Source organism: Populus alba, chromosome 10 (assembly GCF_005239225.2).
Source record: "Populus alba chromosome 10, ASM523922v2, whole genome shotgun sequence".
Taxonomy (NCBI): Eukaryota; Viridiplantae; Streptophyta; class Magnoliopsida; order Malpighiales; family Salicaceae; genus Populus; species Populus alba.
In genome coordinates this window covers 6,368,114-6,394,976 of record NC_133293.1, presented here as the reverse complement: position 1 = coordinate 6,394,976, position 26,863 = coordinate 6,368,114, and the positions used below count along the sequence as shown (strand labels likewise).

The 26,863-nt window shown below is 32.4% G+C and overlaps 1 pseudogene; it reads right to left on the bottom strand.

The window, feature by feature from the left end:
- Positions 1-1,901: 1,901 nt before the first annotated feature.
- LOC118045427 (protein NSP-INTERACTING KINASE 3-like) lies at positions 1,902-23,585 on the bottom strand (annotated as a pseudogene).
- Positions 23,586-26,863: the final 3,278 nt, after the last annotated feature.

Here is a 26,863-nt window from a genome sequence, read left to right as displayed (position 1 = left end):
TAGTATTATCGGGCAATTGACTAGCTGGATACCAAAATGCCCTGGTAAAACATTGAAATTGTGTTTTATCTCTCCTGGAACTCTTTTTTTTTTTAATTACACCCCTTTATGCTTTAATTAATGACTAATTTGTCAAAATCTGTTAATGAATGGTAAAATTAAAATACATAAGACGAAAGTGTGGTTGTTTAACATGTGCGCATGTGCCTTGGTTATTTCTGCATGGCTTCTTTTCCGCACACTATTGAATGAATTTTAACTTTTTATTTTTTTTTATTGTTTTATTTTTTAAGTGTTTTTTTATTTAAGTGACATTTTGGTAAAAATAAAGTGACATGTAAAATAAAATGTGAATACATAAGCATGAATTTAAATTTTATTTCATTAAATACTTGAATTTCTAAATGAGATTTATTTTTGGTTTTCCAATAATAAAAAAAAAAGCTATAATAAACTATACAATCTAACACACGCACGTGTGCATGAACAACCAAATTAATAATTAAATATGTATTTAAATTGTTAAAATATAATATTTTATTTTACAAATAATGTTAAAATATACTAAGTAATATATTTATCACATAAAATATATACAAGCAAAAGACTGAATAGACACTATTGAATTAATTTTTATACTACAATGATTAATTAAATAGTTTCTAGGAATTATAAAAAATAAAATTATAAATATTTCTTATATACATATTAATTTTAAAAAACAAAAACTTTGCTGATATTTAATGAATAATTAATTCTCTTTTCACCGCAACATAAAATTAAAAGGGGGCAAGATTTTAATTATTTTATTATTTTAACTAAAACCATATAGCTTATTAAGAGAGGGCTTGGAAAAACAATTTCCTTACAAGAGCTGGTCTCGACCCCTACTAGCCCCTTTATCTTTGCCCTTGCATGCTTGGTCTAATCTTTTCTTTTTCTTGACCTAATTTTATTATTAGGTTTTTTGTTCATGTTTTTAATTTTATTATTTAATATTTATTTTTATTATAAATTGATATTTATATTTATTTATCATACAATTAAATTTAAAAAAATATTATGGAATTCGTTAAAATTTATTATTAAAATTAAGAGTTTAACAAATTAATCCTATATCTCATCTTAGTATTTTTTTCAAAAAAAAAATCATTTTAAATTTTTTTTACATTCAGAAATATTTTTTTTTATATGAGTAGCTAAGGGAGCAGTGACCTAGATATTTACGTGTGTACATTATTGGAGGTTTCGGCAGCATGAGCTAGGCTTCATTGTTTGATTGCTTTAGTCCTTTACTTGTATTTGGACTTTTTTCTCAGTTATTTGGTTGGTTCTTGGGTGGACTCTTAGAGCCCATTTGACAAATTAGGGCCTTTAGTTTTTTTTTTATTTTATTTTTTAGTATTTAATCGTTAATTCGATCCATAATGAAAACCACGTGATACAATTTGTTTGCACAAAAAAAAAAACAAACGATTTACACGACAACAACTCTCCATCAAAGAGATCCAAGTCTGAATATTCTTCCTTGAAAAAAGGACGGGAAGCATACATGTATTTTGGATGGAACCAATGGATATTGCAGGGAGACAGGTTGCAACCCGTTTGGTTTGTGGACCCTCATATTACATGAAGGCTGTGCTGGTGGATGCATTTCTCACACTTCTGGCTGCTGAGACAAAATGGCAGCACAGACTAAATTAAATACAAGCCTCTATGATCCAAGATTTGCAAGGGATCTCTGCTGGGAGCAATCAACTCAAACTGGCTTTCCAACAAAGAACCCAAATGTTTTTTTATACATGGCTTTCCTTTTTCTTTTTACAGATGAATACATGCATTCAACCACTATTAACAATGGCATAATTTTCATCATTAAAGTTCTGCAACTTAATATTTGATCAGGCAAGGAGGTGTAGAAGTGCCCAGTGTGAAACTGATTTGTCACCAGGAGGACCAGAAAGCTCCATGGCTTCTACCACCAGTGAAGATTCTTCTATATAATCTGAATATCTTTGAGGAGGGTTTTCACATGAATCTAAAACCTTGGCGGTCTCGACCCTTTGTGAGGCTTCCCATTTCTCAGCTAAACCATCACCTTCTAACATCTTTAGTACTTCAGACATCTTTGGACGGTGAGAAGGATTAAATTGTGTGCATAAAAGAGCAACCTAGACCATTTCTTCTAATTCAATTCTGTCAAAATTGCCTCTCAGATCCTTATCCACCATGAGATTTAGCTTTCTTTCATGATGGAGCTTCTTCACCTGAAGAAAAAAAACAAAAGGAGCAAAGATGAGGTGGTGTTGATTATCTGAATTCAAAACGATATTGGATCAATATGTTTTAACTCTATGCTTGGAATCTCTGTAATATAGAATTCTATCTTAACTGCCAACAAATGAAGCTGACCATGCATTTTTTTTCATGATAATGTTGTAGGGAAACACCTGTGCACAATCAGGAGAAAGATATAGAGTCTAACAAGTTGTTGCACAAGTTAGGTGGAAATGTGGAATGTGTGCAATCTTCAAGACACTCCAGCTTCGAAGTGTCCAGATATGCTCCAAAAGTCTACATTATAAATGTTGAGTTCATCATGTTATCATTCAATTATTTATTCATGGTTGCAAAAGATACTAGGAGGGGTAGGGGGGAAGCAGGGAGATAGAGAGAGAGTAAGAGTGTACCCAATCAAGCATAACACCTTTCTGGTTCTCTGCCCTTCCAAAATCTAATGCCTTCTGACCTGTGATTAGCTCAAGAACAAGATCCCAAACCCAAACACATCAGTATCTTTTTCTGATGACTGGCTTGTTGATAAATACTCCGGAGCAATATGACCAGCGGTGCCACGGCTCTAGAAATCTTTGTGATCCAAAAGCCTTTGCCCAGCCCAAATCTCCAACAACTGCCTCAAAGTCCGCGTCCAAAAAAAATGTTGGCTGCTTTGACATCCACGGTGAATAATTTAAGGTCTGCATTGCTCATGCAAATATAGGAGCCCTCTAGCTTGTACCCAGAGTTATCCTCTTTCTTCTTGCCCAATCCAATTGCTGCTCGGCCATGAATCATGATCTAAAGAATAGGAAACCCACAACCAATGAGACTAAACTTGAGCAGGCAATTTAAAAATATAGTGGGGGGATTGGTAACTGAAAAAAATGTGGTGATGTGCCTTTTTGCCAAAACAAAGCGGATGGTCTTCTTTTTTTGACAAAACAAAAGTACCATATCTAATTTACAGGAAAATTTCGATTGGCCAAAACAGTCAAGTGAGGTGATATGCTAGATTACCATTTAGGATGAGAAATTTAACCTTAAAGTGAACAATGAACTTTAAATGTGTTCATTTAAGAAGCTAAACTAGCAAGTATAGCATTTCCAACAAATGTTTCTTAAGGACATGCTAGAAGAATTGAGATGAAACAAGACAATATTAATTAAGGCTATATTTTAAATTTCATTTATGGCCAAGTTTTTTATGTAGAGTCGTGTCACTGTCCTTGAGATTCAATGCTGCACAAAGAAAATCATGGCACATTGGTCAGCATCATGGTGGTGCAATCAGATACTTGGCACCTGGGGAAGAGCATGACCTTAATCGTGGTAGTGACTGTCTAGATAGGTAGTGATGGTGGCCGAGGTTTCACAGGTTCTTAGAGTCACCTCAGTAGCTCTTGTGCATCCATGGTGTTACTTTGGTAGTGCCCTTCTGATGAAGTAGGCCATATGATGTCACCTTGTGTTTCAAGGATTGTCACAAAAGTAGTTGCCATGGAAAGGTGATGAAGAATACCCCTTTTCTTTCAGTGATTCTTTATGCATAAACTTGCTATAAATCACGTAGTTATCACACATTTGGGCTTTACTAAGCAACACCACATGCAAGTTTAATTCTTTTAAACAAAATAAAAATTGTGCAAAGATTACTAAACACTTAAGAGTTTCATTTTTACTGACCTCTTTAATTGAAGATGCTACACTCCCGTTCGGCATGTAGGGTAACGAGAAAAGCCTTTTCATTCTCAGTCGTGTGCAGAACCCGGAGAAGCCTCAGAAGATCTTTCCGCAATAGCCAAAACTTATTGTTTCTACTTTTGTCTGGAATTTGGATTTCACACATCAAGCAATGTTAAAGTCTTTTAGCCTTTTGACCAGCAACCAGGAGTTCCATCATTCAACAAGCATCCCTTGATATACGATAACCAAACCCACCTCTCCTAAGAAATATTCTTTGAACTGAAATGATCAGTAGCAGAGCAAAGCTCCTTAAATGTATACCTTCTCAAATGGCCCAAGCACACCTCAGGGTCATATTGCTCTAACAAGCAACAAATAGTTGAGAGTCCATGTATAATAGAAAATGCAGAAACAAGAGTAAAATCATAAATAAACAAGATCATTAAAAATTGAAATAATACAAAATCATTAAAACAATATACGCTAAGAATAGTTTCATTGCATGGTGCTAATTGGTAAAGTTGCTTAGCTGCAAACCTCAAGGGAAAACCATAAGGGTACAAGTTAAAAACTTTGAGAATATATTATATGCAAATTTCAGAATAGGAGCATTGTGTTCTACGTAAAATATTTAACTGTAAAACATTTTATGTGAAAAACATTTTATAATGTTTGATACGTAATGGATTTGAAAATTTATGTATTAATAGTAAAATGAATAATAATGTATTGCGTAGTAATGAGATATCTGGTAGCATATGCAGTTATTTATACGGTGATGAGGGTGGATGGTAGTAAGGTAGTGGGGTAACTTGTAATAATATTATTTCATAAAATATTTTATAGACTTTTTATAAAAATGAAAATATTTTTCAAGAAATAAACTAGTTTAAGAGTTAATAGTAAATATTTTTACGAAAATCACTTTTCGTTAACTAGTTTTTCCATAAAATATTTTACAAGAAACAAATAGAGAAAATCAGGAAATAATTTTGTAAAATATTTTAAGCAAACCAAATGCCCCCTAAACTTATAATTATTTTGAAAAATATGAGCTAAAAATATTATTTTTTCAAACTAATTTAAGGGCTGACAGTAAAATATTTTATATTGACTAGTTTTCTGTAAATATTTTACAAGAAACAAATACAATAAAATCAAGATGTAAAATATTTGACGCATTTTTTTAAAACTGCAAATAAAAAGGAGTCGTTACTGGTGCAATAGTAAAACTCTTGGTATTGAAACCGCTATAGTAGTCATCCAAGATTCTCCTTCTCACTAGACCTGATTTTTAGTGTAGCCTGACTAAATCAAGCCGCACTTTCAAACAATTGCAGCAAGACACTAACAAATACAAGCAGGCATATATTCATCCTATCAGTTCAGATACAATGGTTTGGAGGTGGAAGAATGTTATACAATGTGTTTACAACAAGTTGTCCTGAGTTCTTAGATATTAATGTCATTGTTAGTGGTGGAAGTGACGCTGCAAATAGTGTATAACAATCAAATTTTAAGGGATAATATTTATTGTATTTCTTCCTCGGACAATTAGTACAAAACCACATAGTTGAAGCCATTATAATGAGTTGAAAGCAACATGGTATGACTTTGACAATATAATTCCATAACTCACTTTTCCATAATGACAAAGGTCAGGTTAATAAGAACTTATAGTCGGTAACTTTTGTTTCCATGCATTCATAGAACCATCAAAGGAAAAGCTATCACAGTAAGAAGATCACTAAAGAAAGGAAAAACGTAGAGTATAAACCTAACCATTGACATCAAAGAAAATTTGGCTGGTTGTGTCCTGCATCGCCACCAACAGTAAACCAATAATTATTTATGATGGAAAAAGCAGCACCAAAGCTTGCCCAAAAGCAATACCACACGCATGAACTGTTTGTTCTAGAGCCTGATTGACCTATGAATCCAGAAAGAGCAGAAAAGAAAATATATATGATCTATCTCTTTTGTGGAGATAACAAAAAAATATACCAACGAATAAAATATTCAAGTGCATGATGATAGGCACAATTCAGACCATTAAGACGGGGGAGAGAAAGAGACGCTCCTGGAAGACAGTTAGAAGGGTATTAAGGTTGTCACTGGGCCTTAGGTCCACAAATCAAAGGTTACCGTTACTCTGAAATGAAAAAAGAGCTTGAGATTTCCAATTAAGTAAAAAAATTGTACTAGTACAAGGAGCAGCCTTTCAAAGCCAGCTAACAATCTCACTTGAAAGTTCTTTGCTTGATTATTTTTGGTAACAGGAACGCTCAGCATTGTTAAATGAAGATCCCTGAAGCATAAAACATATTACAATGATGACAAGGGTCATGTTCAAAAATTACCACAATAATCATTAAATGAGTAATTTTAGAGAGATGCTTCATATTGCAGCCAAACAGCAATATGGGTTGCAATGTAGGTGCAGGACATACACAAGTGTGAGGCCATGCTTTGGACAGAGACTCGGGGTGGGCAGGCAGTTAAGGCTGTTGTTATTTAATCGCGCTGATGTTCCCAGAAGACAACGTTAAGAGGGTAAAGGTAGACAATATTGCATCGATCCTAAATAAAAAAAAAAATTCAAAGCATGTATGGCAGCATCTGCTAAAGAACACCAAAGTAATTATCAAATTTGACACTACAGTATTCAGGTTCTTGAGGTTCCCAAAGAGGTGGGTTTTCTCCACTAAATGTAATTGTTTGAGAGATCAAGTGTAAAGGAGCTTCTCCAGCCTTGCCAATTGCAGCAGGTAATAGGACCTGAAATGTCATTTATTCTGCAGCACAACCTACACATTTATGCAAGTAATAGAATTGCATTTCATGATTATTTACTCTGGAAATTATGCTATCAGAAATCAGCAACAGAGAAAATTTTTCACTCACTTTTTGGAAACTCAAACACTAAACAAAGTGCAATTCACTACTCAGAAAAAAATTGAAGGTTTAGAACTTACACTGATTTGCAGTTTAGAATGAGGTTGCCGGATGGACGGGACGAATAAAGTCCCAGACAAGCTTTGATTGGGGAGTCCCCCTGTTTTAAAAATAGAAAAAAAAATATGCATTCACTTAATGGTATCGGTCCATATTGAATGAGTAACATGAACTATTGATGCATTTTCTAGGTCATTTCCTGGCACATAAAATATATAGGAGAATGTGGTGTGCTGGGTGGTGTGTGTAAGTAGAATGAAAAAGACAACTTTACAAAGTAGAAGACATATTCATCTGGGGAGCGCAAAGAACATCCTCGCCAAGCTACACAGGATCAACAAAATTGATATCCCAAATTATCCAGAACATTATATGGGTCGCGAGTTAAAAGCAGTTTTTATGGCCACCAAAAGCTCCATCTGCTCAATGTTCAATTAAAATAAGAAACAAGAATCGTCCTGCTTCTCCAAAGAAGAACATCTATTGCACAGTATTTCATTGACAGAACTATAATGAGCAAGAGAAGATCATGAGAAAGTTGTGGACTAACCTTCATATTTATACCAGAGAGAAAGTGTCAGCACAGTAGAAATCTCCATCAATCAAAACCAGGAAATTACCACTTCTACCACAACTGAAATCCTTCCTCTTTCCATGGATACTTTTCTTACCCTCACCTTGCATTCACTGTGCAAAACTCTACCTACTCTTTTCTATCAAACCAGCTTCTCCACCGACCCTAAAAAGCACATCATTATGCTAAAATGACTGTTCTGTCTATTCAAATAAAGAAAAAGAAAACACCTTTTGTTTTAAGAATCAGAAACACAAATAATAAAGCAAAAGGATCCCAGTATTTCAGAAAAAATGGTCCCTTTAGCACTCTCACTTTTGACACTAACTCCCAGATGAAACCAAAATCACTTCCTTACTTACTGGACCCAGCTCAGAAAAGAAATTTTCTCGAGGAAACAAGCAAAGGATAAATAGTGAGCCTGAAATTCTGAGTCCTGAGATCTTGAGGGAATTGGCGGGTTTCTAAGTTTTGTTGATCCCCACAAATTCCATGTTGGTATATTTTCGTTTTTCTGCCTTGCCTTGTTCAGCTTGACTACATGTAATTTCACTCAGCATTATCTTCTTCTTCTTTTAACCAGAACAACTTCACAAGCAAGCAAAACTATGCATAATTATTATTCAAACAGAAAAAAAATCAATCGTGGTACTTCCCATAATTACAGTGACTGTCAGAGAGAGAGAGATGCAGCCAAAAACAAGGCCAAAGCTAATCCAAAGTGACAATACAGATGTTAAAAAAACCTGTTATCGATTTGTCTATGGAAAAGAAAAACATTACGGCACCCAAAACAAAAATAACAAAGAATCTCACCCCTAACAAGTAAACGTAATGCCTTGCTGCAGTTCTCTCTCGCTCTCTCCTTTTTCCTTTAGGTCATTGGTCATAAAAGTTTTTTTATTTAACAACCTAGATATTTAAAATCAGTTCTATTACATGATTAAGTTCAAGCTTTTCTTATCGATTTCAATCGTCATTCTTTATCAAGTTTCAATTTTGATGCATTTAAAAAAAATTACTTTAAATATAAATTATGTATTCAAAACTTTTTAATTATTAGATTGCTATTGAGTTATAGTATTGAGTTAGGGGTATGATAAATATTTCTTTGTTTAATTTTTTTAAAATATATTAGTTGATTTATAAAGGAATATTCGTACAACCTTCACAGCTCTTGCTATTCTTGCTCACGTGCACAGGCTTGTGTTTGTTATTTCAATGCATTTTAATACAATGAAAACATGTTTTGAGAACTCTATCGCTTTTGAAAGATGAAATGAGGGAACTGTCATATTAGAGTTAAAGATTCAGTCTTAGAGTTGCAATAACTAATTCGTTGTCTTAGTGGTCGTCTTTCTCATGGATAGAAGATTAACTTTCAATGCCATGAAAAACAACGAAGGTGGCAAGCCTATGATGTCCTAGAAAAGAGATGTTTATAACGAAACTCAATATAGGTAAATATATCTTTTCTATTTTTTTCACTAAGGGATATTGAACAGAGTCCTTGGTGGTGTTCATAAATGTTTATAAACTAATTATTGCTCTTGCATCATCAATTGAGGAGGGGGTAAGTCCTGAATTAACCATCAATTAATAATGTTAATTTGGGTCCAAATCATTTGCTAGTAGATACATGTCTTTGGCTATTGGACAACAATTGGGGAATTTATTGTACTTGTTTTTTGGATTTATAACTTAAATTAACTACATTGAATCTAGAGGGATTTTATGCGAATTCGTGAGTCATATCATTGATATCAGGCGACCTCTTAAGCAGATGGAAGGAATTCATAAGAGTGAAAGGTTTTGGTTATGTGATACAATTCAAATATAAACGCTTTGCCTTCTTCTGTTTTTATATATGGCGATGCTAGGCATAGCTAATAAGTTAAGTGGAAAATTATTTTAACTACAAGAGGGGCAAGAGGTTAAAAGAGGAAATGGGGATTTGTGGTGAGGGGCAACTCCAAAGGAGACCTTTTTATGAAGATGCGTGGCTAATGGTTGAGGATTCAAACAGTCCAATGGGTTAGGGGTGATTTTGATTCCTATACATTACAATTTCAAGGTCACAAAACAACTGAACATTGTGGGACTATTACAAGGGTTTATTCACGGTAGTAGAGGGGAGAAAGTCGTAACATAAGAGTATAATGAATATGATTGTTACATCCACAATTACATGAAGCAGTTTATGGGACCCTAATGTTAAGTCAAGGTGCGATTTCGGCCAAATGATTTTGGGCTTACAGATGGTGGAGGATAGAGAAAAAAAAAAGCAATTTAGGCTCTAAGATACATGGTTTAGCTCTAAGGTCTTTAAATGAGACTGCTAATAAAATGATGGACCAACTTTCTCCACCATGGAGTATTAAAAGCCATCTACTAAAAAATTTATAAAAGGCAGGTTAGTTAAGCTTGCCTAAGCCATATAATTATAACGCATGGAGCTGTTGTGGGCTTTGGCACCCACTGGCAGTCCAAGCTCTAAAAGTTCTATATAATCAAAACGACCAGATGTGGTGTTCTTATGTGAAACACTTGTTGGGTGTAGTAAAATTGAAACACTTTGGAAGGAACTTAACTTTGACAATTGCTTTGCAGTGGATATGTATGGTTTAGGGAAGTCGCGAGGTGGTTAATTGTTTTTTAGAGGACATCTTACTTAATTTCTATGATAGGTTACTCCTAAAATCACATTGATTTGAAAGTAACAGAGGTTGATGGTTTTAAATGGAGACTAACCAGATTCTATAGGTATCTAGAGTGTAATAGGCACAAAGAATCTTGGATCATTAGGGGTGTTGTGTCATAGAACAAACTTATCTTGACATAGATCTAGGGCTTTATCCTCTGGCTGTGTATGGTGTGGGAGGATTCAAAGGATACTAATATACTAGAATGATTTGAATCATCTACGAGAAAGCTCACATGGTGGGGTAAGAATTTATCATGACAATTTAAAGATGAGATTCAGGATTGTTAAACTCATCTCAACACCTTAAGACCATTACGAGATAATGCATCATTACAATCCTATTCTAATTATTGTGGGAAATTGGCCTAATTACTAGTATAAGAAGAAGCCTAGTAGAAACAATGTGCTATACAATTTTGGTTACAAGAAGAGGATTGGTTGATGAAAGTGAGGCGACAATAGAGTTATGAGATTGATTAATGAAAGCGAGGCGACAATCGAGGATGAAAAAAGGTATGCAAGATGTTATGATTGATTACTTCACCCAAATGTTCAATGCAAGTCCTGACTTGGATAGTGAAGTTATTAACTCTGTTCATCTATGTGTATCAACTTATATGAAATACATTTTGCAAGTACCATTTCAATACGAAGAATTTAAGAGATCTGAATTTCAAATGGATCTAAACAAATCTCTTGTTCAAATGGGTTGACCTAAATCTTATTAATAGTTTGGAATTTTATTGGAGCAGACATATCTAATGTGTGTCGGGTTGGTTAGCTAGCAATACATTTCCACCATTATTAGTAGAGACCCTAATGGTTTTTATCTTGAAGGTTAAAAAACCACAACCAATAATGGACCTTCGTATGATTGCTTTATGTTGTATAAGATCATTGCAAAAAGGCTAGCAAATCAGATGAGGAATATCTTAACAAATATTACTCACCTACACAAGCAGCATTTATTCCCTGACAGATCTATTACCCGATAAATATGGTGGAATTACTTATAAATCAATAGCATTTCATGAAGAAGGGCAGGAAAGGTTGGGTAGAATTGAAGAGATCGATATTAGTAGGCCTATATAGGATCAACTGTGAGTATTTAAAGGAAAAATATGTTAAAATTAGTTTTACTTCTGAATGGGATAAAATTGAAGATCGATATTAGTTATGGCCTATGATAAGATCAACTATGAGTATTTAAAGGAAATTATATTAAAATTAGGTTTTACTTCTGAATGGGTAGAATTGGTGATGCTTTATATGAAGTCTGTTTTGTATTCTATAAGGTTTTATAGCATAAAATTAAGGCTAATAAAACCTTCAAAGGGATCCCTTATCCCTATATTTAGTTATCTTATGCAGTGAAGGTCTTACAGCCCTTTTCAGGAATGCAAAAGCATGTAGAAAGGTATATGGATGCAAAGTTAGTCAAACAACTCCACTAGTTTCCCACTTTATTGTTTGCAAATAATAGCTTCTTATTCTTTATAACAAATACACATGAAGACACAATTGTTAAACATCTGCTACATTATTATGAGGCATCTTCCAGCCAAGCCATTAATTTTCAAAAGTCAAGCATATTTTTTAATAGAAATGTTAAAAATGAATGAAGGCAACAAATATCAGATATATTGGGTGTTCACCTTCTATTAAACCATGGGAGGTACTTAGGTTTTCCATCACTCATTAAAAGGAATAAGAGGGTTGTATTTTCTTTTATCAGGGATAGAATATGAAAATGGATTCATGGGTGAAAGAACCATATGTTATCTAAAGTGGGTAAGACAATTATGATAACTTCAGTTGCCCAAATACTTCCAACTTATAATATGAGAGTCTTTCTTATCTCATTGACATTATGCAATGAGTTGCAATGAATGATGAACAACTTTTAGTGAGAGAGTGGATGAGGCATGATATGACAGGGTGGTAAAGACTTTGTATATGAAAAAAAGATGGGGGCATGGGCTTTTGACATCTACATAACTTTAACTTGGCTTTACTTGAAAAACTAGGATAGGAGTTAGTAGCTGAACTGAGCTTTATTTGGCGTAGTATTTTTAGTTCTCAACATGTTATAAAAAGAGGTTATAGATTACATATTAACAAAGGCGTGAAGGTAAATATGTGGAAGGACTCATGGTTTTTTACGGGTCCTAATATATTGTTGAAAACACCTATGATTAAAAGGCTTGAATCACTGCCTGTATGTGATTTGATTACTGAAAGGGTAGCTTGTTGGGATGAAAATTTGGTAAAGATATTTTTTTTCTCTAATAGATGCCAATGCCATCTTGAGCATCCCATTATCAACAAGACAAGTAGAGGACAACATCATTTGGCACCATATTAAAACATGTGTTTACTTGTGTAAATCTGGCTATCACGCTGCTATTGACATCAATAAGCCTAATCTAGGAGATCATCTAGATGAAGATTGACATAAATTATGGAATTTGAAGATCCCTATAAGGATTAAACATTTCTTTTGGCGAGTGTGTCACCATTGCATTCCAACTTGCATCAGATTAGTTAAAAAGGGAATGAAAGTTTATAATATATGTGTTGTTTGTGAAAAGGCAAGGGAATATATAGAACATGTCTTTTTTCAATGCCCATTCGCAGTTACATGTTGGCACGATCAACTTTTAGTAGTGGTTCTTTAGTTTATTTGATATATTGGACGAGGAAATGAAAGAACAAGTTGCTGCAATTATTTGATCCTTATGGAAACAGTACAATGAGAAGCTATAGCATAACAAAATGGTGACGGTATCAAGTGCAATAAAGAAGGGAATTGTTTTTTTAAACCAGTAGAAAGCAACTCATGTGCGTCGAAATGGATCCTTTGTCAATCATTCTCTTGTTTCACGATGGGAGAAGCCAGCACTAGAAAGGCTAGAATGCAACATTGATGTAATGTTTTTTAAGGACATCTCTGTAACAGGAGTATGATATATTCTTAGGGATCATAATGGGACAATTATATGTTGTGGAAGTTGGACTCTTAGAGGGTATTCAATTCAGCAATATAAAAGGCATTGGTATTGAATGACGTGCTGCAAAAGCTGATATCATTAAATATGAGATATGTTATTGTGGAAACTGATTTAAAATCTGTAGTGGATCAGCTGACATCTAATAATATTAATTTTATTGAGTTTGGTTTGGTTATTGAAGATTGACAAACTTTTTTGGATGTTGTTGAAAATTATCAAATGCTGCATATTAGAAGAATTAATAATTTTATTATGCATTGCTTAGTTATAAATTCTAAAAATTATGACTATGATATCAATTGGAGTTTTGTTCCATTGATAATTAATGAATCATACTTTTCTCTAAAAAAAGAAACAAAATAAAGGAAAAGCACTGAAAAAATATTAAATCAAGAACACATTTTAGAAAACACTTTAAAAGGCATTTCCTCCGAATCTACTTAAAAAGATTGGCTTTGAAGGGGGGAATGTATAAAAGCATGTAATTAATTAGAAAACTGGATTTAAAATTCGGTGATTGGACTGAAGGGATAGATTGGTCAGAGAGGATGTATGTGATTCCAAAAAGGCAAAGTTTTTGGCAGGAAAGTAAATGGCTGGTCACGTGCTCGAATTGTCCTTCATTTTGTTGGCTTTTGCCATTGAAATTTCATTTTTGCGAAAAAGCAATATAATAATCATATTCTGTTAAAAGTTTCTGCAGTCGGGTGGCCCACCCCCTCTCAAAAGACTCCCCCCTACTCGAATCGATGTCCAAGTCTTAACCATAGTTTTGAAATCCGACCCGGTCATTAACCCGGTCAAGTGATCGGGTCACGGGTCAGATGGGTTGACTCGGGTTAACCCAAAAAAACTATATAAAAAAAAAAAATATATAAACAGAAGATATAGAAGAAAACTTTTTTATTGTAACCATAGTTGTTAAATAGTTAATTTTAAGATACATTCCAATTGCTGTGAAGGGAGGAGCAAGGTAAAGGATTTGGTTCTGGAGTTCCTATCACTACCCTAAATCATTGAAAAAAAGGACCACATATCTGGTTATCAAAGGAATTCTCTGGCAAAACGACGCTTAAAAACAGAGCGAGATTAATAGAAGATTTACATAATTAACCAACCCAATTAATGTCCAAATCTTTAAATTTCATGAGCCATTTTTGTGTATCATGAGAGTCTTCACCTTCGAAATCCACCCCTTCGTGTTATGGCCTGAAAGAATAATGTTCTCATCTACCAGTATTTCTTGTGCAAAGTTCATAGTAACCACTTTCACAACACGTTCCAAAGATATCATCACACAGAAGTGGCCATTATCGTTTCTCAAAATCTATAACTATATCATGCTTGAAGTTCAAAGTTACCAATCATCTAATCAAATCCTAAACCAAACCCAAAGTTTAATTTGTGCATTCTAAAAAATAAGGGAAGGAAAGGTAGAAGAAACATGAGATCATCGAATCGATACTCTCACCGAACAAATTAAAAAATAAAGATCAGAAAGAAATAGAAGACTTACCATTTAAGCGTACTTATGATACATCTTGGCATCTCATTATTGGTCTCCTTCAACGTTACACCTCCACACAGAACTTCCACTCCCAGCAACCCTGTCTTCACCCATTCAACACCAATTCCAATGCTCATTTTCACATCCATATCCACCTTCAGTTTTTTGCTCGTGAACTGATCAAGAATCTTCGATCCAATTCCATGGCTCGACGTCCCCTGCCCCCTCAGCTTCTCAGTTGGGTTTCAAAGAGGAATTAGGTTACTGATTTAATGATTTTGGTGCGTTCTTCATCAATCTTTCTTTAGTCTTCAGCCGTTCTGCGTTTTGTGACTTTTGTCACTTTAGAAATCTGAAAACGACGTTGTTTTCATTGACAGGGAAAATAATAAAAAAAAAGTGACCGGGTCTCACCCGGGTTTGGCCGGGCCAAATCCCAAGCGGGTTTTGGCCTTCACCCAGACCGGTTCCATGCCCGGGTCGGCCGGGTCCCGGGTTGACCTGCCGGGCCGGTTCAGGATTTAAAACTATGGTCTTAACAGAAGGCATCCTACTTTATTTCTTTATTTTGCCTTAACAACTCCTGTGATAATTGACATTTTCCATGTACGTGCCTTCACTTTTTGAAAATTATTTACACCCCGTACTTGACTGTGAGCTGGCGGTGTTTTTTTTTTTAAAAAAAATAAATATATTAAAAAAATTATTTTTTTTTATTTTTTTAAAAATTATTTTTAATATTATAATATTAAATTGATTTAAAAATATAAAAACTATAATTTAAAGTAAAAAAATCAAATTATTAAGAAGGATTATTTCAAAAGTCTTTCTAATTTTATTTATTTATTTAAAATTATTTTTTATATCAATATATAAAAAATTTCAAAATATATATATATATAAAAAAAAAAAAACATAATTTCAAACCCATTATCAAACCTTTGTAAATTTTAAAGCAGGCTGGGAGCTTGAAGTGTTTTTTTTTTTAAAAAAATATATATTAAAGAAGGTATTTTGGATGATTTTTTAAAATAAATATATTAAAAAATTATATTATACTTTTTAAAAAATTATTTTTAACATTATCGTATTAAATTGATTTAAAAATATAAAATTTAATAATTTAAAGTAAAAAAATCAAATTATTAAGAAGGATTGTTTCAAAAGTGTTTCTAATTTTTTTATTTTTAAAAATTATATTTTATATAAACACATAAAAAAATTAAAAATATATAAAAAATATAATTTCAAATGCATTCTCCAACCTTTGTAAATTTTCAGCAGATTAATTGGGAGCTTGAAGTGTTTTTTTTGAACAAAAAATAAATATTAAAAAAAGGTATTTCAGGTGATTTTCACTTAACAAGTGATTTTTTTTATTCATGTAACATGATTGATGCATTATATACATCTTTCACGTTCCAAGATTAATTTGATTTTATTATAAATTATGTCATAACCCAATTTTTTGACCATTTTATTTTTATTATTTTATTTATTGAAAAGGATAAAAAATTGATGAAAAAATAATAATGATAAAAAAAATAAGTAAAATGAAATAAATGAAGAATGAATTAAAATTTGGGTTAATGACAAAATGATTGGAAGTTTTGGGGTTTAATTAAACTTTGGAATTAATCTAATTAAGCTTGAAATTAATTTAATTAATCCAATTAAGGGTTTAATTGGAGAATTGATAAGTTTTGAGACTTAATTGAGCTTGGAATTAATTTAATTTATCCAATTAAGGGTTTAATTGGAGAATTGATAAGTTTTTGAGACTTAATTAAGCTTGGAATTAATTTAATTTATCCAATAAGGGTTTAATTGAAGAATTGATAAGTTTTGAGACTTAATTAAGCTGGAATTAATTTAATTTATCTAATTAAAGGTTTAATTGTAGAATCAATAAGTTTTGAGACTTAATTGGACTTTGGATTTAATTAAATTAATGAAATTAGGGACTTAATTGAAGAATATCAAAGTTTAGAGTTTAATTGGGGTCCAAATTGCAAAACTTAAAATCCAAGGACCATCATGAAAATGGCGCGTAAATACAAGGAGCCAATTACATTTTATTCAGGGGCTTAATTGCATGATTTCAGAACTTCAGTGACTAGATTGCAAATGGCCATTCCCATCACACAAACGGCGCCGTTTCTAGAAACCAACCATCGCCTTCTTCGTCTCCTTCCACAGGAACGGTTTCTGCAGTAATGGCTTTGACGCCGTTTCAATTGCAGAGATGCTTGGCATTCCCTGGCTATAAAGCCAGAGAAGATGAGAGAACGCGGGGGATATACCCAAGGGAAGAAAACACAGAACTGAGAGTATAAATCCAGAGACACGGGGAGAAAAAAAAAAAAAAAAAGGCAGAGAGGGAGACTGGAAAGGACACGAAAAAACCAGACTTTGTTTCCTCTGTTTCTTCTTAAGGAAACAGAGGAGACAAAACCGGGGAGAAGGGGAGACACAGAATCGGTTTTCAACATCTCTTCACCATATTCAACAACTCTTCAGCCTCCAGGAACCCAGACAGGAGAAGAACCTCCATCGACTTGACTAGGGAAGACGCAGAGTTACAGAATAGAGAACGGAGAAGCATACGAAAAAACAGAGGGGAGCAACCTTCCATTCAACCGACAGCACCTAACATTTTCATCACCATCGTTGATGTCCTGAGCAGAGGAAACACAGAAGGAAGACAAAGGAGAGCAGTAGACAAGAGTCACCACCAGCGTCACCACTGTTTTCGTCGCCTCCAGAAGCAGCAGCTTCAGAGCTCCATCTTCAGCAGCCACTGCACCGAGGATACCAGGAGGAACAAGCACCGAGAAGAACAGAAGAGAGAACGCAAAAACACAGAGGAACCATAGAGGAGAACGACTGGAGAGAAACATAAATAAAAAAGGACGGGGGCAGAATTGAAGAAAGGAGCGTTGATGACCAATAACCTCACATCTTCGTCTGTTTCAGTTACCAACGATTGTGCGTAGTTTCAGCGCCATCATCTTCTTCTGTCTCAGTTACAGCCTCCAGAAACAGAAGCGAAAGAACAAGGAAAACACGAAAGCAGGAGAATGAAACACGCACAGAACAGGAACCAGAGCTTTTCTTTCTTTCTTTGAGAACAGAGGCAGAGAGGACGACAGGGAAACCAGAAACCCACAGAAAAAAGCACCAGCATCACAATCGGCTTCTTCTTCTCCAGCGCCGGCTTCCAAAACCAGAGAAAGAAAGCTTAAAAAACGGAGGAACAGCCCTCCGTCACGTCTCCAAGTAAGTCTCTCCAGTTTGCAAGATAATTCACACTGCACCAGTAAATTTAATTACATTAGTGCTGTAGCAGACGCACGCCGACGGGTAAAACTGCCCGGGTCACCGGCTTGGGCCAGTGACCGGGCTGGGCTGGGTCTAGCCCAGCCCATGTGGGCTGAGCTGGGCCCAGCCCAAAAAAATAAAAAATAGAAAAAATAGAAAAATAAAAAATGTATATGCGTGAATAAAAATAATGTAAATTTATTGGTTTATTCACTGACGCCAGAGTCAGGAATAAAAATACCGGTTTAAATTTATATTATTTTTATTCGTTGTATTTTTATTTTAGTTAGCTAGAAAAATAAAAAATATGTGCATGCATAAAAATAAATTTGTTTTTTATTTATTTATTCACGGATACTAGAGTAGGGAATAAAAAAAATATTGATCTAATTTTTTCGTAGCTACGAATTTTTACCAACGCCAGAGTTGGAATTATTCGAGTTTGAATATTCACTGGCGACAGAGTCAAGAATATTTAAACAAATCATCATAGCATAAACTAATAAATATTTAGCAATTTAAGACAAAACCAACAATGCAGTCTGCCTTAGGCAGAACGTTTAAGGGTGATAATATCTTCCCTTTTACGTAACCTATCTCGAACCATAGAATCTCTGTTGACCAGTTAGGGTTCCTAGTGACCATAATACTAGGTGACGACTCCTTAAATAAGACATTTTCCTCTAAAAGAACCGGATGCCAGAAATCTGTTCTTTTTCCATAAATAATTAGAGAATTATTTTATGGGCCGTCGCGATGTCGGGTGCGACAAATTATATTATATTTATAATAAATGGTTTTTTTCTGGGCTCTCCTAAAATTCAAGCATAACATGTAACTAAAGATATTTTTTATACTATTTTTTGTATACGAGAATTAGTTCAAGAAGGGTAAAAATAAAAATATTTTATTGAAATTAATAGTATTAAAAAAAATATACACTCCTTTCACTTATCCTCCCTTCCCCTTATCCATCCCTACAAATCCTTAAATACGAGGGCTATTATTACATGAATAAAAAAGTTAAACTCTTTCTGTAGTAGCAAATGGAATTAAATAATAATTGGCTATTATGATGGGTGAAGTAGTGAGAGAGAATGGAGACATAATAGAGTGAATTCCAAAAAAGATAATCCGTTTTTCTAAAAAGTAAATAAATAAATAAAATGCTCATCATTTCCCCCTTTCTTTTTCTCTTTTTTTCACCACCAGGATAAAATAATTCGAGGCATACATCATTTTCTTTTAAAAGTAAATACTTTTAAATAAACACAAATGAAGAAAGATTCTTTAATTACATTATCCATTTTAAATAAGATAAATGATATAATTCTTATATACAAAAATAAATTACAAAAAAATATTGGTTCTTCTAGAAAATTCCCTTAAACAAAAAAAACACATATGTATTAAACACTACTTCAAAACTCGAGGGTGTGAGGTACCTAAAAATATTCATATAAAATATGTATATATAATTAAAATTTACACTTTACAAATTTATTTTTTTAGAATTTCTTATTTACACACACACTTATGTCTCTCTCTTTTTTTCCCTGTATGTAACTGATACCAATAAAAACAAAAACTAAAGAAAGAGATATTTGATTGTAGTGGTTGTAAAGGTTTAGGTTGAGTGACACTTTCAAGGATCCAGTATTCTGGTAGGGTAATATCTTTTCATTTGATATATTTGAGTGCAAATGAATTTGATTTAGAAAGGTCTATCTATAGAAGTAAGGTTTCACCCTTTTTAGATTGAAATTTATGTTTTACTAGCAAAAACAAAAAACATAACTTTGTAATGGATCTTAAAGATTAAAGCTACATGAATTGATCCTTCAAACATGTTGTAATTATGAGTTTTGATTTATAGGATTATACTTTGTAGGATGTTTTTTAAGAAAAATTGTTATGTTTAGATAACAATAAAAAAAAAAACATGACAACTACATAAAGTGGACTTAATAAAATTGAGTAATGAATCCTGAAAATTTTAAAATTTAGCATTTCTAAGGACAACTAGGATGAAAGTATTTAGATCTTCTTTGGTAAGATGTTTGATTTCTATTTGTACAAGACCAATATGGATATATTTGTAGTTTCTATCTTTGTCTTCTTAGGAATTTTTAGGAAAGGAGTTGGATAATTTCAAAATGACTTATAAGTTGAATATCAATTTCTTCAATTTTTATTGTAAATTCAGTTTTAAAAGGATTGAAAAAAGAAGTTTGATAGATCTGGTTCTTTTAAACCTTTGAAATTTTCTAATCATCCTTTTTTTTTTGTAAAATCTTCAATTGCAATTGCTTTACTATTTATAATTCTTTTGTTTTCAGAATAATCAAAGGTAGAATAAGTTGAAATAGAAGTTGTCCTACAAAAAACAAAATTTATGTTTTAAAATGATAATTTAGAAAATAGGCTGCAAGTTATACGAATTTACTGTCTTATCATCACTTTTAAACGAGACTTACACCATTCAATAGAATCCATGTATATTTATAAGGTTCTCTCTTCTCACCAGGTTTCTAAGATTTTATATGAACAATACCACCTAGATCTCAATAGGCTCTGATATCAATAAATACTAAAGAAAGAGATATTCAACTTATATAGCCTTTTGAATATACCAATAGAATCAATCTTTTAATGCTTTGATTGCATAGTTGAATGACTATATTGCTCTTAAAGGCAAAAAATAAAAATAAAAATGGCATCTAAGGGTTTTTTCATATTTTAATTGTGGTTTTTTAGTTATAATCAATTTGAATGATGGTAATTTTAGTCTTTTAAAATATATAAATATAATTAAAAAAATAAAAGTGGATGGCGCATGTCTTTTGGTAACACATGCAACGTCTCATAATGATAAAATGTTGCCTTTCACAATGGCATTGGAAGCGTTTCACTGTTTTCTTTTTGATAGCCAGGCATGCGTGCATGACAGGGTAGTAGTTGAGCTCGTATGAACTTTTTTTTTTTTCTCCATCCTTTCTCTCTCCTTGCATCAAATTTTATACCAACTCTTCTAAAAATTAAACGCGTCTTGTTAGTTTGTATCTGTATAAATTTTGATCTTTATTTTTTTTATTATTACCAATCATGTTTTTGATGCTTTTTTGAAGTTGATTTTTTTTTTTAATTTCATCTTCAACATTTCATTTTATTTAATTTTTGTATCCAATCTGGTCCTTTTTTTTATTATTCTTTTCTTGATTTTTTTCAATTTCATCTCTCAATATTTTATTTCCTTTTGTTTAATCCAATTTGGTCTTTATTTTTTTATTGTTATATTTTTATCATCTTCTTGATTTTGTTTTCAATTTCATCCCTCATCATTTTATTTCATTTAAATTATTTTATGCAATTCAGTCATTCTTTGCACTGCTATTTTTATGATTTTTATCCTTTTATGGATTTATTTCATTTTTCAATTCAATCTCTCATTATTTTCTTTTATTTATTTTTTATACTAGATTTGGTCCCTGTTACTTTGATTGCTATTTGTTTTGTTTTTTTTATTTTATGATTAGGAACTTTGCTTCATGATTTTTTTTATTTTTGTCTTCTATATGGTAATCTCTGTTTTATAAACTTGAATCACGGGTTTTGAAGATTAGCCCAATTCAATTTCAATTGTTTTAGGTTATTTTTTAAATATAATTTTTTTAAAAAAATTCATTCTTCAATGTTAGGTTATTGGGCCTCGGGTTTCATGATTTTTTTTACCTTTTTTTTTTGTGGGGTTATTTTCAATCTCATATCCTGAGTTACAAGCTAGTCAAGTTAACCAAGGTTTACTCAAAGTTTTTTTGACACTTGATTTTAAATTGATTTTTTTAGTTTCACCTTTTATCATTTAGTTTGCTCAAGGGTTAACCTCCATTGTTTTATTCAATTTTTTATGTGTAGGGTTATACTGGTATCACGAACAAGCCATGAATTTAGCATGTTTACTCGAGTCAGGTTTTTTTTAAAAAAAAAAATTTATTTTTTTAGTTCATCCTTCAACATTTACTTTGCTGATAATTGAGCTTCAATTTTTTTTTTTTTTAAAAAGTTATCACATTCTTATTTCATTAGTGTTTTATTATCAAATAAAATCGTTAAAATATTTTAAGAATATTTAGAGGATATTATTTTATATTATCTTCAAGTGTTCATTTTTTTCAATTAGTCATCGATGTTTTTTTTTTTTATCATAAACTTTTTAAATTATATTATTAAATTAACAAAAATTATTAAATTAATTCAAATCAATAACCGGAATCCTAAATTTTTCCGTATTATAAAATCTATCATCTCCTGGCTATTTTTATTTACGTTAAAAGAATTTAACTCGATACACACGACATTACACCTATCTAATGCCTCCTATAAAGTCAAGAAAAAAATATTATAAATTTTACTGGCTTGCATCAAGCCTCCTTTCCTTTAAAAAAAAAAAAAAAGAAAAAGAAAAAAAAAAGCATCCTTTTCTCTAGTCTTCCCTGTTTTGTTTTTTATAATCATGATATAGTGGTAGTTTGGTATTAATTTGAGGTAGTGGTTAGGGAGGAATGTTTTGTTAAGATGCTCCATACTAGGGGTGTTCACGGTCCGGTTCGGTTCGGTTTTAACATAAAAATTCAACCGAACCGGAAAATATCATTTTTTGTTAATATAACCCGAACCGAACCGAAAACCGGTTCAAACCGAACCGATTTTTGTTCGGTTCGGGTCGGTTTTTTAGCCTTAAAAACCAGAAAAAACCGAAACTAATAAAATAAAATAAAACTTTTGGGGAAAAGGGAAGGGAAAGGGTGAGTGGGTTGGAAAAGTTTTGGGGAAAAGGGAAGGGGGAGGGTGAGTGGGGTGCAAAGGTTTTGGGGAAAAGGGAAGGGGGATGGTGATGGTGAGTGGGGTGCAAAGATTTTGGAGAAAAGGGAAGGGGGATGGTGAGTGGGGGCCGGCGGGTATTGGAGTGGGGGCCGGGTGCAAAGGTTTTATATTTTGTTTTAGATTCAATTAAACCGGTTCGGTTTAGTCCGGTTCAATCGGTTTAAGCTTTTTAAAACCGGAACCGAACCGAACCGGGTGGTTTTTTTAAATTTTTTAATCGGTTTATTCGGTTTTTTTATCGGTTCGGTTTTTTCGGTTAATTTTTTCTCGGTTTTCTCGGTTTAATCGGTTGATCGGTTTTTTTGAACACCCCTACTCCATACAATTTACAAAGCAATATTTTCACTCGAGTGGACCCTACCGGTTTGCTTTTCAACCCTTTCTTTGTGCATTAATCAAATCCGCGGACCGATGGACGGTCGTGATCGATCAAGAAGCTAAAGTAAGAATTGCTTGAGTAGATCAAGATAAGAACAGGCATTTCATTTCTAAGATTTGCCCGTGTGCCGGGCTGCTTTCATTATTTTGTCTGCATTATTCTTACAAAAGTTGAAGGGCTAAAATACGCCGGGGTGGCGATGCAGTGCTTGCCTTCCCTGCTGGATACCGCCAGGGAATCTCTAAAATGCGCCCGCCGGGACATATGCCATCTGCCTTGGAACACATGGCCCTAATATCATATGCTGTCGTTTAACCACTTCTGTTTTTTTAAAAAACTTTCATACGTTCCCACACCTTTCTAAGAAATTATAGTAATAATTTATCTTTTTTAGTGTAATAAACCAAATAAATTGGCACTTTTATATAACTTTTAGGAGTTGAATTAAATTTAAAATTCAATTATTAACATAGCTAGAAAATAATATAAATTATATCATGCGATCGCACTTAACAGCTTAAATTTTTAGGTTAAATTAGTTTTTTAACATGATATCAGAGTCTTGATGACCAAGTGGTCACGGGTTTAAATCTTACCATCCCTATTTATTTAATAAAAATTAAATACAAAGTAATATAAGTTTGTGCAAGTTTCAAGTCCAAAGAGTTGTTATTTAAGAGGATGCATTAAAAACAAAATAAATTATATCATAAAATCTCATTTAATATTTTAAATTTTTAGATTAAATTAATTTTTTTAAAAAACACCTTTAAATTAAAAAAGTCACAAGTGTTTTGCAGTAGAGATGATCAGAAAAGGAGGATAATTTGTCTCCAAGAGGAGGACCTGGGGATTTGCAGATACATAGGACCTGCATTTGAAAAAAAAACAATTAATTATGTGGAGTGGAGACAAGATTGGGAAATTAAAGCATGCTTACTGTTAAAGCTGCTAGGAAGGATTTTTATTTTTTATTTTTATTTTTAAAGGAGAAGCAATGCCTTGATGTGCTCCAGTGAGGAACCCTAAGCCCAAGAGCATGTTTGTTTACGTTGTTGCGTCTGTGTTTTGCTTAAAACGCAGATGCAACAATGTTTGGTAACAAAAAAAAACATAAAATACTATTCATGGGTCCCACCAAAATTCACGGTTGAAACGCTAAAAAATAAAAGCAGGTTCTACCTGCTTCTTCTGCTGCACCAAGCAGCATTGCTCTGCACTGTTCACTAAAGTGAACAGTGTGGAGGGATGTTGTTCACTTTAGTGAAAAGTACACTCGCACTGTTCACTAAAGTGAATAGTGTTTTTTTTAAAATCTTTTTTTAAAAAAAAATCAGTTAATTTTTTTTTTCAAAAAATAATAATTTAAAAAAAAATTAATTTAAGGTGAATTAAATTTATTTGTACTGTAATCTTAATTTTATTTCTGATAATATTTTATCTAATTTTATTGCACGCTCAAAAAATCATGAAAACTATAGTTCTTGTCGGATGAATTTTATATGTAATAGAATTATAGAAAGTTTAATGGAACAATAATTTTTTATATATATAAAACATGATTTATTTCACGATGTAATAGCAATAGTTAAATCTACAATATTTAAATTAAAAATCATAAATATTAATATATATTTTTTAAAATTATTTTATAATCTCAATTTCACAAGCATTCTTAACCAAACACATTAAACTACTTTTTGTTCAACCTCAATTTCAACCACAGTTTTAACCAAACACCTATTTTTTCAAAATCAACCTCAACTAAAAGTACTTTTTATAAAATAACTTTTTTCAAACCACAATCACAACCGCTACCGCAATACCAAACACACTCCGTTAGGCACTGCAGCTGTGGCTGCGGCTGATAATAAAAGCAAGACTAAGGTGTTTGGTAATCTCAAATCACATTTTAATTTGGCATGGGACCCACTCAAAACTGAGGTTGGACCTCAGTTTGTGAAAAGTAATTCACACCTGCTTTTCACTCCATGCTCTCCTCTCACCGACAGTTTTTTCATGTAACAAAAAACAGCTAACAACTTTCCCCTCTGTTTGATTAAAGTAAAATCCATAAAGCCATCCTAGCACAAGCTGTGTTCAAGCACTTCTTGGGTGAAATGGACTGGCCTTTCATGGGAAAGATTGAACCTTGTGAAGTGGAATCAGCTCCAAAAATTCTGCTATCTGTAAGAATAAAAGAGGTGTTGGTGTTTGAATCACAGTTGATAAGGTAGTTGTCTGTAGAAGTGAAAGAGGTGGAGAAAGAGACGAGAGAGAGCAGTGTCAGGGAGAGCAAAAGAAGTGTTTTGGTTTCCATTGAAGCAGGTTTTTTGAGGTTTCATCAAGAGAGATTAATGAAATTGTAAATTTACCTGTGAATAATATTTTTTTTTTTTTTTTAAAATTAATTTAAAATGAATTAAATTTACTCGTACTGTAATCTCAATTTTATTCCTGATAATATTTAATTTTATTGCACGCTTAAAAAATCATGAAAACTATAGTTCTTGTTGAATGATTTTTGTACGTAATAAAATTGTAATTTGTTTTAAAAAAAATTGTGTTTTACTCGAAAAACTAGTATTTAATATTATTTAATAACACTACATAAATTAGAAAGATATCCCATGATGATGTAGTATTTGTGGAATTTGATCGCAATTCCAATAATAAAGATATTATAATTTTTATTATTAATAACACTACATAAATTTAGAAAATTCAGTTTTTGTTGTTGCGTGCTTAAGAAACCATAGAAAATATAGTCCTTGTTAGATATATTTCGTATATAATGACATTGCACATAGTTTAATGGAATAATAAAAAAATATTTGATATCAATATTATTTATTTCATGATGTAATAACAATAGTTAAATCTACAATATTTAAATTTAAAATAATTAATATTAATATATATATATATTTTTTAATTATTTTATAACCTCAATTTGAAAAAATATTTTTTTAACCAAACACATTAAACTACTTTTTGTTCAACCTCAATTTCAACCACAGTTTTAACCAAACATATATTTTTTCAAACCAACCTCAACTAAAAATACTTTTTATAAAATAATTTTTTTTAAAACCATAATCATAACAGCAACCGCAATACCAAACACACCAAATCATGGGGAATTTCAAGAACTATACCTGAGGTCTAAAGCCCTAACTCTTGACCCTAAGGCATTTTGCTCGCTTGGGAAAAGGAGCGGTAGCCATTATACCTTTGCGTGTTCTCTTCAACCATTTTATTCCATAAAATTATATATATATATAAAAAAAAAACTATTATTCTCTTCTCCATGCTGTCAAAGAATCATTTTTTTCTTTATTTAGATCTCTCAAAAACATTGTATTTCCTATAAAAAATTAAATTCACGCGCCTTTTTTTTTGTTCATCTGCTTTTAATAATCCAATAAATATAATAAAAAATATATAGATTGATAAAGCATTTAGTGCATTTTAATTTGCTCATGGGTTCAGAATAAGATCAAACCCATGGGCTCAAAATCACATAAAAACAAGGGCATAGCGTAAATTGAGTGAACCCCTCTGG